The 14,824-nt window shown below is 46.2% G+C and overlaps 1 pseudogene; it reads right to left on the bottom strand.

Annotated features, from left to right (window-relative positions):
• Nucleotides 1-6,777: 6,777 nt before the first annotated feature.
• Nucleotides 6,778-7,181, bottom strand: LOC104680135 (annotated as a pseudogene).
• Nucleotides 7,182-14,824: the final 7,643 nt, after the last annotated feature.

The raw sequence follows: 14,824 nt of genomic DNA on the forward strand, positions 1-14,824 counted from the left end.
AGTGCAGTGGCGCGGTCTTGGCTCACTGCAAGCTCCGCCTCCCGGGTTCACGCCATTCTCCTGCCTCAGCCTCCCGAGTAGCTGGGACTACAGGGGCCCGCCAGCACGCACAGCTAAATTTTTGTATTTTTAGTAGAGACGGGGTTTCACCGTGTTAGCCAGGATGATCTCGATTTCCTGACCTCATGATCCGCCCACCTCGGCCTCCCAAAGTGCTGGGATTACAGGCGTGAGCCAACCCGCCCAGCCGACTGTGAAGTCTTGACTCCTCCTAGATCTTAGGATCTTAGGTTTGGGCTTCACACCACTTGCCTTTTACAATCTAGCTATACCTAATGCCTTTAAAAAAAGAAAAGTTGATGAGAATGTTACTGGCAATTTTTGACATAATGCTGTTATGTTAATAGTGTTTCTAAGGAGCCTTCCACACTGAAATGAAATATAAGAGAAAAATGGAGTCATACTTCTGTATTACTCTAATAAAATATTTATTAGGCATATTCTTTGAGTAGGAACTATAGGAAAAACAAAAGTGAGGTGTCCTTTCATTTAAATATGAAACATTAAGTACCATGTGAGTGGTAGAGATGGGGGATACTAAGCCTGACTTGTCATCAGAGTTGTCTGGATGTTTTTAACATTTCAAAAGCCTAGTCTCAACCCCTAAAGATTGATCAGTAGAGCTGAGTTGAGTCTAGGGCATCTATATGTTTTGTTCTTTTTTAATAATAGTTTTAAAAAATTACAGCTGGGCATAATGGTGCCCACACGTAATCCTAGTATTTTGGGAGACTGAGGTAGGAGGATTGCTTGGAGCCAGGAATTTGAGACCGGTCTGAGCAACATGGTGAAACCCTGTCTCTACTAAAAATAAAAAAAAGTGGCTGGGTGCGGTAGCTCACGCCTGTAATCCCAGTACCTTGGGAGGCAGAGGCAGGCGGATCACGAGATCAGGAGATCAAGACTATCCTGGCTAACATGGTGAAACCCTGTCTCTACTAAAAATACAAAAACAAACAAAAAAATTAGCTGGGCGTGGTGGCGGGCGCCTGTAATCCTAGCTACTCGGGTGGCCAAGGCAGGAGAATCACTTGAACCCGGGAGGCGGAGCTTGCAGTGAGCCGAGATAAGTGCCACTGCACACCAGCCTGAGCAACAGAGTGAGACTCCGTCTCAAAAGAAAAAAAAGTTAGCTGGGCATGGTTCTGCATGCTTGTAGTCCCAGCTACTTATGCTTCTGCGTGCCTGTAGTCCCAGCTACTCAAGAGGCTGAGGTGGGAGGATCACCTGAGCCCAGGAGTTTGAGGCTGCTGTGAGCTGAGATAGTGCCACTACATTCCAGCCTGAGCAACTGGGGTGAGACTCTGTCTCAAAAAAAAAAAAAAAAAAGTGAAGTAAGGGCTGGGTGCAGTGGCTCACACCTGTAATCCCAACACTTTGGGAGGCGAAGACATGAGGATTGCTTGAAGCCAGGAGTTCAAGACCAGCCTGGGCAACATAGCAAGACCCCATCTCTATATTTAAAAAAACAAAAACTCTATAAAAATGATGTTAGATTAGGCCGGGCGCGGTGGCTCAAGCCTGTAATCCCAGCACTTTGGGAGGCCGAGATGGGCGGATCACGAGGTCAGGAGATCGAGACCATCCTGGCTAACATGGTGAAACCCCGTCTCTACTAAAAATACAAAAAACTAGCCGGGCGAGATGGCGGGCGCCTGTAGTCCCAGCTGCTCCGGAGGCTGAGGTGGAGCTTGCAGTGAGCTGAGATCTGGCCACTGCACTCCAGCCCCATCTCAAAAAAAAAAAAAAAAAAAAAAAAAAAAAAAAAAAAAAAAAAAATGATGTTAGATTAATAAATACTTGTTGCGGGGCATGGCAGTTGGTGCACACTTATAATCCCAGCTACTCTGCAGGCTGAGGTGGGAGGATCCCTTGAAACCAGGAGTTGGAGGCCGGCCTTAGGAACATAGCAAGACCCCGTCTTTAATAAAAATAAAGAGTACTTGTTAAATTACAGGTGGGTTTTGGATAAATGGATTGGTGGGTATATATGAAAACATGGTCCTGGGTCTTAGGGAAATGTTTTGGAGAGTCAGTTTTCAGAGAGGTGGCTGGAAGGAGCTATGCATGAGAATGGAGAGGTTGATGTGAAATGTGAATGACTGATACTTTACATGATTTGGTGGTACTAGAGTGGAGAAAATAAAATATTTGGGACTGTGCTAAGTGCAAGGTGCCCTGAAGAAGATATCTATATATCTTGGTAGAGTATCTGATTGTTAGGGAAGAGAAAATTAATAGGTCAACAGGCATTTATAGAATATTTCCTGGTTCAAAGATACAAAAGGTCTTGTTTTCAAGGACAGAACAATCTTGTTTTGTGGTATGAAACAGTATATAACATTTTCTTTCAATAAATACTGAATTACTATGTGCAAGGATATTTGGAGGAACAGAAATCACCAAGGTAAAGTTGGTTCCTACCTCTAAGTAGTCTTCATTCTACTTAAAAGATGTCTGGTGGCTCACACCTGTAATCCCAGCACTTTGGAAGGCCTAGGTAGGCGGATCACAAGGTCAGGAGATTGAGACCATCCTGGCCAACATGGTGAAACCCCGTCTGTACTAAAAATACAAAAAAATTAGCCAGGTATGGTGGTGTGTGCCTATAATCCCAGCTACTCGGGAGGCTGAGGCAGGAGAATTGCTTGAATCCAGGAGACGAGAGAGGTTGCAGTGAGCCAAGATCGCGCCATTGCACTCCAGCCTGGGCAACGAGCGAAACTCTGTCTCAAAGGAGAAAAACAAAAAAGAAAAGAATGTTTGCCAGGTGCAGTGACTCATGCCTGTAATTCCACTTTGGGAGGCTGAGGCGAGAGGATCAGTTGAGCCCAGGAATTTGAGATCAGCCTGGGCAACATGGTGAAATGCTGTCTCTAAAAAAAAATAAAAAAAAAAAAAAAAAAAAAAAAAAAGCGGGGCGTTGGTGGCATGTGCCTGTAGTCCCAGCTATTGTGGAGGCTGGGCGGAAGGATTGCTTGAGCCTGGAGAGTTGAGACTAAAGTGAGCCGAGGCCGGGCGCGGTGGCTCAAGCCTGTAATCCCAGCACTTTGGGAGGCCGAGACGGGCGGATCACGAGGTCAGGAGATCGAGACCATCCTGGCTAACACGGTGAAACCCCGTCTCTACTAAAAATACAAAAACTAGCCGGGCGAGGTGGCGGGCGCCTGTAGTCCCAGCTACTCGGGAGGCTGAGGCAGGAGAATGGTGTAAACCCGGGAGACGGAGCTTGCAGTGAGCTGAGATCTGGCCACTGCACTCCAGTCCGGGCGACAGAGCGAGACTCCGCCTCACACACACACAAAAAATAAATAAATAAATAAATAAATAAATAAAAATAAAGTGAGCCGAGCTTGTGACACTGCACTTCAGCCTAGGCAACAAAGCGAGACCCTGTCTCAAAAGAAAAAAGAAAAAGCAAACAATGTATTTGCTAAATCAGTGGTCACAAACCACAAATGTGAGGCTATATTAATCTGCTCCAATAAAGATATCCCATCCAACAGACAGTTAGCACTGGGATCCCCACTTGGTTAAATTGGCAGCAGCTTCATCTAGTTTATACAGGGGCAAGACTGGAAAAAAGAAGAAAAGAAGAGATGTGTATGTAAACAAAATGTGAATTTAAATATGATGATGAAAGTCCCATGAGAGTGGTGTTTTTTTGTTTTTTTTTGGGTTTTTTTTTTTTGTTTGTTTTTTGTTTTATTTTTTGCTGAGGGGATGGTCAGAAAAGGTATCTGTTGAAAAGATAGTATTAGAATGAGGTCTTGAGGCCAGGAGCAGTGGCTCATGCTTGTAATCCCAGCACTTTGGGAGGCCAAGGCGAGCAGATCACTTGAGGTCAGGAGTTCAAGACCAGCCTGGCCAACATTGTGAAACCCCCGTCTCTGTTTAAAAAATACAAAAAACAAATTAGCTGGGCATGATGGCACGTGTCTGTCATTCCAGCTACTCAGGAGGCTGAGGTGGGAGGATAGCTTGAGCCCAGCAGGTGGAGGTGGCAGTGAGCTGAGATCATGCCACCACATTCTAGCCTGGGCAACATAGCAAGATCCTGCCTTAAAAAAAAAAAAAGGAAAAAAGAATTCACCCATTGCAGGAGGCAGATGAAAAAGCATAGTTATGAAATCCAGTATGTCGTGACATTCAAAGTTTGTTAACATCTATATGTATAGGTGTAGAGAGGAAGAAACACCTATCTTTTCCTGAGGAAGCAGGAATGGGGAGGAGAACGGCTTTAGAGAAGAGGTGACCACTGAGTTGTCTTAAAGGAGTGGAGGCTAACAGGCTTTCCAGGCAGTTGAAGCAGAAATAAAGGCTCAGAGGCAAGAAACAGTATGGTGTGCATGAGAAAGCTATGAGTGGTATTTACTGGTGGAGCTACTGCTTATGGCAAAAGACAGGAAAAGAGATGGGAGGCAAGAGTCAGATCCTGAAGAGTGTAATGAATATTAAAATTTAGCCTCTAGTGAAATGGTGCACCCACTTTGGAAAAGTGGCAGTTCCACAAAAAGTTAAGCGTAGACAAGTCATGAGTTCGAGACCAGCCTGGCCAACATGGTGAAAGCCCATCTCTCCTAAAAATACAAAAATTAGCTGGGCATGGTGGCGGATGCCTGTAATCCCAATTACTTGGGAGGCTGAGGCAGGAGAATCGCTTGAACCCAGGAAGCGGAGGTTGCAGTGAGCCAAGACTGCACCATTGCACACCAGCCTGGGTGACAAGAGTGAGACTCCGTCTCAAAAACAACAACAAAACAACAACAACAACAACAACAAAAAGAAACCAAAAATAAGCCGGGCATGGTGGCGGGCACCTGTAATCCCAGCTACTCAGAAGGCTGAGGCAGGAGAATCGCTTGAAGCCGGAAGGCGGAGGTTGCAGTGAGCTGAGATCGCACTACTGCACTCCAGCCTGGGCAATAGAGGGAGATTCAGTCTTGGAAAAAAGAAAGAAAAAGAAAAAAAAGAAAAAAGAAAAGAAAAAAAAAGGCATCCTCTTCTTGTTCTTGATCTTAAATGGAATACATGTCTATTAAATATTTGTTATGAATCTCTAGCATGTAACTTTTACCAAGTTAAGGATATTTCCTTCTGTTCCAAGTTTAACATTCTGTTTTGTTTCAATTATAGAGTTGAGTTTTTAAAAATTCCTTTTACAATATCAAATGAGATAATCAAAAAGAGCTAAAACCTCATCTTTTATAACAGGAATCTAATTGATTTCTATAAAACTGATAAAGTAGCCGGGTTCAGTGGCTCCGGCCTGTAATCCCAGCACTTCGGGAGGCTGAGGCAGGTGGATCACCCAAGGTCAGGAGTTCAAGACCAACCTGGCCAACATGGCAAAATCCCATCTCTGCTAAAAAAGTACAAAAATTAGCCGGGCATGGTGGCGCATGCATGTAATCCCAGCTACTTGGGAGGGTGAGGCAGGAGAATCACTTGAACCCAGGAGGCGGAGGTTATAGTGAACTGAGATTGTGCCACCCTACTCCAGCCTAGGCGATAGAGCAAGACTCCATCTCAAAAATAAATAAATTAAATAAATAAATAAATAAATAAAATTGATAAACTGGTTGGGCACGGTGGCTCACGCCTGTAATCCCAGTACTTTGGGAGATTGAGGCAGGCAGATCACTTGAGCCCAGGAGTTTGAGACCAGCCTGGGCAACATGGCAAAACACTGGCTCTACAAAAAATACAAAAATTAGTCTAGTGTGGTGGGATGCACCTGTGGTCCCAACTACTTGAGAAACTGAACTGTGGCTGGGCGTGGTGGCTCATGCTTGTAATCCCAGCACTTTGGGAGGCCGAGGCGGGTGGATCATGAGGTCAGGAATTTGAGACCAGACTGGCCAACATGGTGAAACCTTGTCTCTACTAAAAATACAAAAAAATTAGCCAGGTGTGGTGGTGGGTACCTGTAGTCCCAGCTACTTGGGAGGCTGAGGCAGGAGAATCGCTTGAACCAGGGAGGCAGAGGCTGCAGTGAGCCGAGATTGTGCCACTGCACTCCAGCCTGGGCAACAGAGCCAGACTCTGTCTCAAAAAAAAAAAAAAAAAAAAAAAGAGAGAGAGAGGCTTAAGTGGGAGGATCACCTGAGACCAGGGAGGTTGAGGCTGTTGTGAGCTATGATCGCACCACAGCACTCAAGCCTGAGCAACAGAGTGAGACTCTGTGTAAAAAAAAGGCCGGGCCCGGTGGCTCACGCCTGTAATCCCAGCGCTTTGGGAGGCCGAGACGGGCAGATCACGAGGTCAGGAGATTGAGACCATCCTGGCTAACACGGTGAAACTCCGTCTCTACTAAAAATAACAAAAAGTATCCGGGCATGGTGGCGGGGGCCTGTAGTCCCAGCTACTTGGAAGGCTGAGGCTGGGGAATGGCATGAACCCAGGAGGTGGAGCTTGCAGTGAGCTGAGATCTCACCACTGTGCTCCAGCCTGGGCAACAGAGCAAGACTCCATCTCAAAAAAAAAAAAAAAAAAAAAAAACACCACACTGATAAATCGTAATATTATTTCATATTACGATGATAAGTACCAGAAAAAAACAGCTAGGCCGAGCAAGGTGGCTCACACCTGTAATCCCAGCACTTTGGGAGGCTGAGAAGAGAGGATTACTTGAGCCCAGGAGTTTGAAATCAGCCTAGTCAACACGACCCCCATCTCTACAAACAAACGAACTCTCCAGTCTCCTTAGAGGATGCCTCAAGGACTTCTGGGAGCTGTACTGTGCTGTCCCTCTTCCCCAGAGACCTTCGTAAGTGGCAGTTGTGCCAGCCTTTAGCATGTCATAGGTTTTAGGAACAGGGGAATGGCCTCCAACAAAATCATTTTCAACCAAGTGCAGGTTGTAGACATACTCAGGAACACGCTGGTTCGGTGAAGATTTCCGTTGACCACGGAGCTGCGGCCCTTCCTGGAGAGGATCTGCTGCACTTGCTTCTGGATTCGCAGGCTCTTGACTGGCTGCCGCGGCCGCTGCTCCCTGCCAGCTTCAGCTTGGCCTTGGAGGGCAGCGCCAGGCTGGAGTTGTCCACTTGTCCCAGGATCTGCTGGCCCAGGATGGTCCAGATGTAGCCGTACTCAGCTGGGGCGCCGGGGGCTGCCATGGGGCCGGTGGGGGCGACCGAGCGCTCGCTTGCCTCGCGACTCACGGGCGAAGCCACCGCGGAGCTGGGGGCACTCCGGATAGGAATCTTTAAAAGTACAGAAGGCCTGGTGTGGTGGCTCATGCATGTAATCCCAGCACTTGGGAGGTCGAGGCAGGCAGCTCACGAAGTCAAGAGATCAAGACCTTCCTGGCCAACATGGTGAAACCCTGTCTCTACTAAAAATACAAAAATTAGCCAGGCGTGGTGGCGGGCGCCTGTAGTCTCAGCTACTTGGGAGTCTGAGGCAGGAGAATCACTTGAACCCGGAGGCAGAGGTTGCAGTAAGCCGGGAAATGGTACCACTGCACTCCAGCCTGACGACAGAGTGAGACTCCATCTCAAAAAACAAACAAAACTTAGTATGGAGTAGAAAAAAAAAAAAAAACAGACTAACATTTAAAACAATATTTATGTAATTAAAAATATGTGAACAGAAACAATGCACAGGTGGGGAACGGTGGCTCATGCCTGTAATCCCACCACTTTGGGAGGCTGAGGCGGGTGGATCACCAGAGGTCGGGAGTTCAAGGCCAGCCTGGTGAACATGGTGAAACCCTGTCTCTAACAAAAATACAAAAATTAGCTGGGCTGGTGGCAGGCACCTGTAATCCCAGCTACTCAGGAGACGGATATTGCAGTGAGCCAAGATCGTGCCACCTCACTCCAACTTGGGCGACAGAGCAAGACCCTGTCTCAAAAAAAAAAAAAAAAAAAAAAAAAATCAAGCAAGCATGTTTGCCAAACACAAAATGATAAATATCAAATGATTTAGAACATCGTCTATGGCGAGAGAGTGAAATGGGTAAAAAGGGAATATACAAAGGAAATGAGGCAGGACCTTCCATGGCTAAGCGAAAATGCACGTCAGGAATCAAAGAGTATAATTAACTCCATCTTTTGCACCTGAGGTCTCCTAGAAAACCAATGTTCTATTTTTCTTGTCCTTAGGGACATTAATACTCTAAGAAACACTCATATAAGAAACCACTCCTGCTGAGCACGGTGGCTCACGCCTGTAATCCCAGCACTTTGGGAGGCCGAGGTGGGCGGATCACTTGAGGTCAGGTGTTCAAGACCAGCCTGTCTCTACTAAAAATACAAAAATTAGCCCGGTGTGGTGGTGCATGCCTCTAATCTCAGCTATTCGAGAGGCTGATACAGGAGAATTTCTTGAACTCGGGAGGCGGAGGTTGCAGTGAGCCAAGATTGCACCACTGCACTCCAACCTGGGCAACAGAGTGAGACTCCATCTCAAATAAATAAATAAGTAAATAAATAAATAAATAAGCAAACAAAGAAAGTGCTACAAATTGGGTGGCTTAAACAACAGAAATTTATTGTCTCATAGTTCCAGAGTTAGAAGTCTGGAAATCAAGGTTTCAGCAGGGTGGGTAACTTCTGAGGGCTGTGAGGGAGGACCTGTTCCATGCCTTCTCCTAGTTTGATCTCTACCTTCAAGTTGTCATGGCATTCTTCTGTGTGTTTGTCTGTCTCCAAATTCCCCCCCTACCCTTTTTTTTTTTTGAGATGGAGTCTTGCTTTTGTTGCCCAGGCTGGAGTGCAGTGGCACAATCTCAGCTCACTGCAACCTCCACCTCCTGGGTTCAAGCAATTCTCCTGCCTCAGCCTCCTGAGTAGCTGGGACTTTAGGCACCTGCGACCACGCCCAACTAATTTTTGTGTTTTTAATGGAGACGGGGGTTTTGCCTTGTTGGCCAGGCTGGTCTCGAACTCCTGACCTCAGGTGATCTACCTGCCTCAGCCTTCCAAAGTGCTGGGATTACAGGCGTGAGCCACTGTACCTGGCATCACATATTAATTTTTAGAGGACATAATTCAACCCATAACAATAGCCTTCAGTCTTTTTCCAGGACATTCTTATGGTTTTGTTGTTGTTAGTTCTTGAAATTCATGCTTTCTTACAGCTTCTATAGATTCCCCAGGTTTGATTTTGAAAGAGCGAGCCAGTGACCTGTATTAGCTAGTCATCTTGTCGGGAAACTGGATTCACACCCCTACCTAACTCCCCTTTTCTTATACCTCCCATCTTCTATTTCTCTTCATTATAGTTATCTCAAAATTTTGGCTTAAATCAGTAGAAGTAGACAGCGTTTACATCAGTAGGACTTTGTAAATACTGTTTGTTACTGAGGCAAGTGGTGTACTGTGGCATAACTTATGTTTCTTTTTTTTTTTTTTTTGAGACGGAGTCTCGCTCTGTCACCCAGCCTGGAGTGCAGTGGTGCGATCTCAGCTCACTGCAAGCTCCGCCTCCCGGGTTCACGCCATTCTCCTGCCTCAGCCTCCCGAGTAGCTGGGACTACAGGTGCCTGCCACCTCGCCCGGCTAGTTTTTTGTATTTTTAGTAGAGACGGGGTTTCACCGTGTTAGCCAGGATAGTCTTGATCTCCTGACCTCGTGATCCACCCGTCTCGGCCTCCCAAAGTGCTGGGATTACAGGCGTGAGCCACCGCGCCCAGCCATAACTTACATTTCCTATTTTAAACATCTTTATATCGACTGAGTGCCATGGCTCAAGACTGTAATCCCAGCACTTTGGGAGGCCGAGGCAGGCGGATCACCTGAGGTCAGGAAGGAGTTCGAGACCAGCCTGGTCAACATGGTGAAACCCCATCTCTAATAAAAATACAAAAAATTAGTCAGGTATGGGTGGCAGGTACCTGTAATCCCAGCTACTCGGGAGCCTGAGGCAGGAGAATCGCTTGAACCCAGGAGGTGGAGGTTACAGTGAGCTGAGATCACACCACTGCACTCCAGCCTGGGCAAGAAGAGTGAAACTCCGTCTAAATAAATAAATAAATATCTTTACGTGTGTGTGTGTGTGTGTGTGTGTGTTTTGAGGCGGAGTCTCCCTCTGTCACCCAGGCTGGAATGCAGTGAGGTGTTCTTGTCTCACTGCAACCTCCGCCTCTTGGGTTTGAGAGATTCTCCTGCCTCAGCCTCCTGAGTAGCTGAGACTACAGGCGCCCACCACCATGCCCAGATAATTTTTGTACTTTTTTTTAGTAGAGACAGGGTTTCACCATGTTGGCCGTGGTTGGCCAGGCTGGTCTTGAACTCCTCACCTCAGGTGATCCACCTCCTTGGCCTCCCAAAATGCTAGGATTACAGGTGTAAGCCACTGCACCCAGCCAAAAATCTTTATATCTTCATTGCAATGTAATTCTCACAACATATAATTCACTGTTTTTTTTTTTTTTTTTTTTTTAATGTTTTTTTGAGATGGAGTCTCACTCTGCCAGCCAGGCTGGAGTGCAGTGGTGTGATCACTGCTCATTGCAGCCTCCAACTCCCGGGCTCAAGTGACCCTCCCACTTTAGCCTCCCGAGTAGCTGGGACCACAGACATGCACCACCACACCTGGCTAATTATTTTTATTTTTGATAGAGATAGGGTTTCATCATGTTGCCCAGGCTGATCCGGAACTCCTGAGCTTGGGTGATCACCCTTGGCCTCCCAAAGTTCTGGGATTACAGGCTTGAGGCATTGAGCATGGCCTCAGTGGTTTTTAGCAATTTCACACCCTCACTGCAATCAATTTTAGAACATTTTCATCATCACCTTGAAGTGAAACCCCACACCCTTCAGCCTCACCTCCAGTCCTCCTTTATGGATTTTTCCCTATTCTGGATATTTCATATAAATGGAATCATACAATATGTGATCCTTTATGACTTCTTGCACTTAGCATAATGGTTTCAAGGTTCACACCTACGTTTTAGCCTTTTTTTTTTTTTTGGATAGTGGAGATGCGGTTTCACCATATTGGCCAGGTTCATCTCAAACTCCTGACCGCAAATGATCCATTCACCTCGGCCTCCCAAAGTCCTGGGATTACAGGTGTGAGCCACCATGCCTGGCCTTTTTTGTATTTTTAGTAGAGACAGGGTTTCGCCACATTGGCCAGGCTGGTCTTGAACTCCCAACCTCAAGTGATCCACCCACCTCAGCCTCCCAAAGTGCTAGGATTACAGGTGTAAGCCACCATGCCCGGCCATTTTAATTTTTTTTTTGTAGAGACTGGGGTCTTGCTGTGTTGTCCAGGCTGGTCTCGAACTCCTGAGTTCAAGTGATCCTCCTGTCTGAGCCTCCCAAAATGCTGAGATTGCAGGCATGAGCCACTGTACCCAGCCTGTTGTAGCACGTATTAGTACATACTTCATTCCTTTTTATTGCTAAATAATATTCCATTGTATGGATTTACCACCTTAAATTTATTCATCTATCAGGTGATGAACATTTGGGTTGTTTTCAGTTTTTTGGTGACTCTAAATAATGCTGTTATGAACATTTTTGTACAAGGTTTTGTGTGGGCATGTATTTTCATTTCTCTTGGGTATATAACTAGAAGAGGAATTGCTGGGTCGGTCATATGGTAACTCTGTGTTTAACAGTTTAAACAACTGCCAGACTCTTTTCAAAATTAGAAATTCTGGCCAGGCGCAGTGTTTCATGCCTGTAATCCCAGCACCTTGGGAGGCCGAGGCTGGTAGATCACTTGAGGTCAGGAGACAGACTAGCCTGGCCAACATGGTGAAAACCCGTCTCCACTAAAAATACAAAAATTAGCCTGGCCTGGTAGCAGGCACCTGTAATCCCAGCTACTCAAGAGACTGAGGTAGGAGAATTGCTTGATTGCTTGAACCCGGGAGGCAGAGGTTTCAGTGAGCCAAGAATGTGCCACTGCATTCTAGCCTGGGTGACAGAGTAAGACATTGTCTCAAAAAAGAAAAAAAAAAAAAAAGCCTCCCTTTCATGTATCTAGCTCTATTTATTCATATACGCCATCGGATCTGTGAAATACTTGATCATACGTTAGATGTGATGGTTCATGCCTATAATCCCAGCTCTTTGGGCGGCCAAAGCAGGAGAATAGATTGAGCCCAGGAGTTTGAGACCAGCTTCAGCAATACAGGGAAACCTCGTCTCTACAAAAAAATTAAAAAATTAGCTGAGCGTGATGGCACACACCTGTAGTCCCAGTTACTCGGGAGGCTGAAGTAGGAGAATCACTTGAGCCCAGGAGGCAGACGTTGCAGTGAGCCAATATTGCACCACTGCACTCCAGCCTGCGTGACAGAGAAATACTTTGTCTTAAAAAACAAAAAACAAAACCCCAAAACTCACTCATATTTTTATTATTATTATTATTTTTGAGACAGAGTCTTGCTCTGTCGCCCAGCCTGGAGTGCAATGGTGCAATATTGGCTCACTGCAACCTCCGTCTCCCAGGTTAAAGTGATTCTCCTGCCTCCTGAGTAGCTGGTACTACTGGTGCCTGCCACCATGCCTGGCTAAGTTTTGTATTTTTAGTAGAGACGGGGTTTCACCATATTGGCCAGGCTGGTCTCGAACTCCTAACCTCAAATGATCTGCCAGCCTCAGCCTCCCAAGGTGCTGGGATTATGGGTGTGAGTCTTGTATTTATTTATTTATTGATTTATTTATTGATTGATTGATTTGAGACGGAGTCTCGCTCTGTCGCCCAGACTGGAGTGCAGTGGTGCGATCTCAGCTCACTGCAAGCTCCGCCTCCCGGGTTCACGCCATTCTCCTGCCTCAGCCTCCGGAGTAGCTGGGACTACAAGTGCCTGGCACCACGGCCCAGCTAATTTTTTGTATTTTTAGTAGAGATGGGGTTTCACCGTGTTAGCCAGGATGGTCTCCATCTCCTGACCTCTTGATCCACCCGCCTCGGCCTCCCAAAGTGCTGGGATTACAGGCGTGAGCCACCACGCTCGGCCGAGTCTTGTATTTATTTTATAATCAATCTCACACAGACGTTTTTTTCTCCCTCTCCCTCACATACCCTGTTTTCTCTTTTTAGACATTGGACTATTAATTAGACATTGGACTGTTTGGCTTAATTTTCTAATTTTCTTATTTCCTGTCTCCATCTCTGCTGGTTCTTGTTCTTGGTATCTTATTTCTTATTTGTTTGGAATTTTTGACCACAATTTATTTTTCTTGGAACTGTATCTGTGGAAATTCCCTGAGGCCTAGATTAAAGATGAGTTCATCCAGAAAGGATCTGCATTGCTTCTGCTGGGTTCTTGGTGGTACTGTCAATCCAAAACCACTTGACATTCTTGCCGTTTTCTTTTTAGGGTCAACAAACAGTTTAGGCAGAAACACCACAGCCTGTGGTTATACCTTCTCTGCAAATATTTAAAAGAAAAAAAATAAAAGAACTCCAGCAGGCACCTAGGTTCCAGACAAACAACTTTCCATGGAGTGCCCTAGGGGCAGTTTGGGTTCTAGTATATTTTTAATTCATTCTTACATGAGGATATAGTCCTTTGGGGTTCTGACTTTATGGTAAGGGCTTTCTATTAGATTTCCAACCTTGGGTAAGCCCTGGGCTTTCTTTCCTGTGCCACAGTGGTAGCCTGTGAGGTGCTATGCTCAAATTAAACTTGATAGCAAATACCCTCAAGGCAAAATAGTCTTTGGGACTCAGCAACTTCCCTGTTTACTGGCTTTCACTTAGTTTTTCATGTTTAAATAGTCTTTAGTTTCAGGCCAACTCATAAACAGATTTTATCTATAGAAGAATAAAGAAGGCCGGGTGAGGTGGCCCACGCTTGTAATCCCAGCACTTCGGGAGGCCGAGGCGGGCGGATCACGAGGTCAGGAGATCGAGACCATCCTGGCTAACACGGTGAAACCCCCTCTCTACTAAAAACACAAAAAATTAGCTGGGCGCGGTGGCAGGCGCCTGTAATCCCAGCTATTCGGGAGGCAAAGGCAGGAGAATGGCGTGAACCTGGGAGGCGGAGCTTGCAGTGAGCCAAGATCGCACCACTGCACTCCAGCCTGGGAGACACAGCGAGACTCCGCCTCAAAAAAAAAAAAAAAAAAAAGAAGAAGAAGAATAAAGAAGAATAAAATAGGAGGAATAACTCTCTGATGCTTACTAATATATAGTGGCAGTAATCAAGACAGTGTGGTATTGGTGGGAGGACAGACACATAGATCCATGGCACTAATGAGAGAATGCAGAAATAGACCCCTACAAATACGCATATCTGATTTTTTTTTTTTGAGACTGAGTCTTGCTCTGTCGCCAGGCTGGAGTGCAGTAGTGCAATCTCGGCTCACTGCAACCTCTGCCTCCCAGCGATTCTCCCACCTCAGCCGACCAAGTAGCTGGGACTACAGGCATGCGCCACCACGCCCAACTAATTTTTGTATTTTTAGTAGAGATGAGGTTTCACCATATTGTCAGACTGGTCTCGAACTCCTGACCTCAGGTGATCCACCCGGCTCAGCCTCCCAAAGTGCTGGGAGCCACTGGGTGAGCCACTGCGCCCAGCCTGTGTGGTTTTTTTTTTTTTTTTTTTTTGAGACAGAGTCTCTCTGTCACCCAGGCTGGAGTGCGGTGGTACAATCTCAGCTCAATGCAAACTCTGCCTCCTGGGATCAAGTGATTCTCCTGCTTCAGTCTCCCGAGTAGCTGGGATTACAGGCGCCCACCACCACACCCGACTAATTTTTGTATTTTTAGTAGAGATGGGGTTTCGCCATGTTGGCCAGGCTGATTTTGAGCTCCTGACCTCAGGTGATCCACATGCCTCCAC

Source organism: Rhinopithecus roxellana, chromosome 10 (genome assembly GCF_007565055.1).
Source record: "Rhinopithecus roxellana isolate Shanxi Qingling chromosome 10, ASM756505v1, whole genome shotgun sequence".
NCBI classification, from domain to species: Eukaryota; Metazoa; Chordata; class Mammalia; order Primates; family Cercopithecidae; genus Rhinopithecus; species Rhinopithecus roxellana.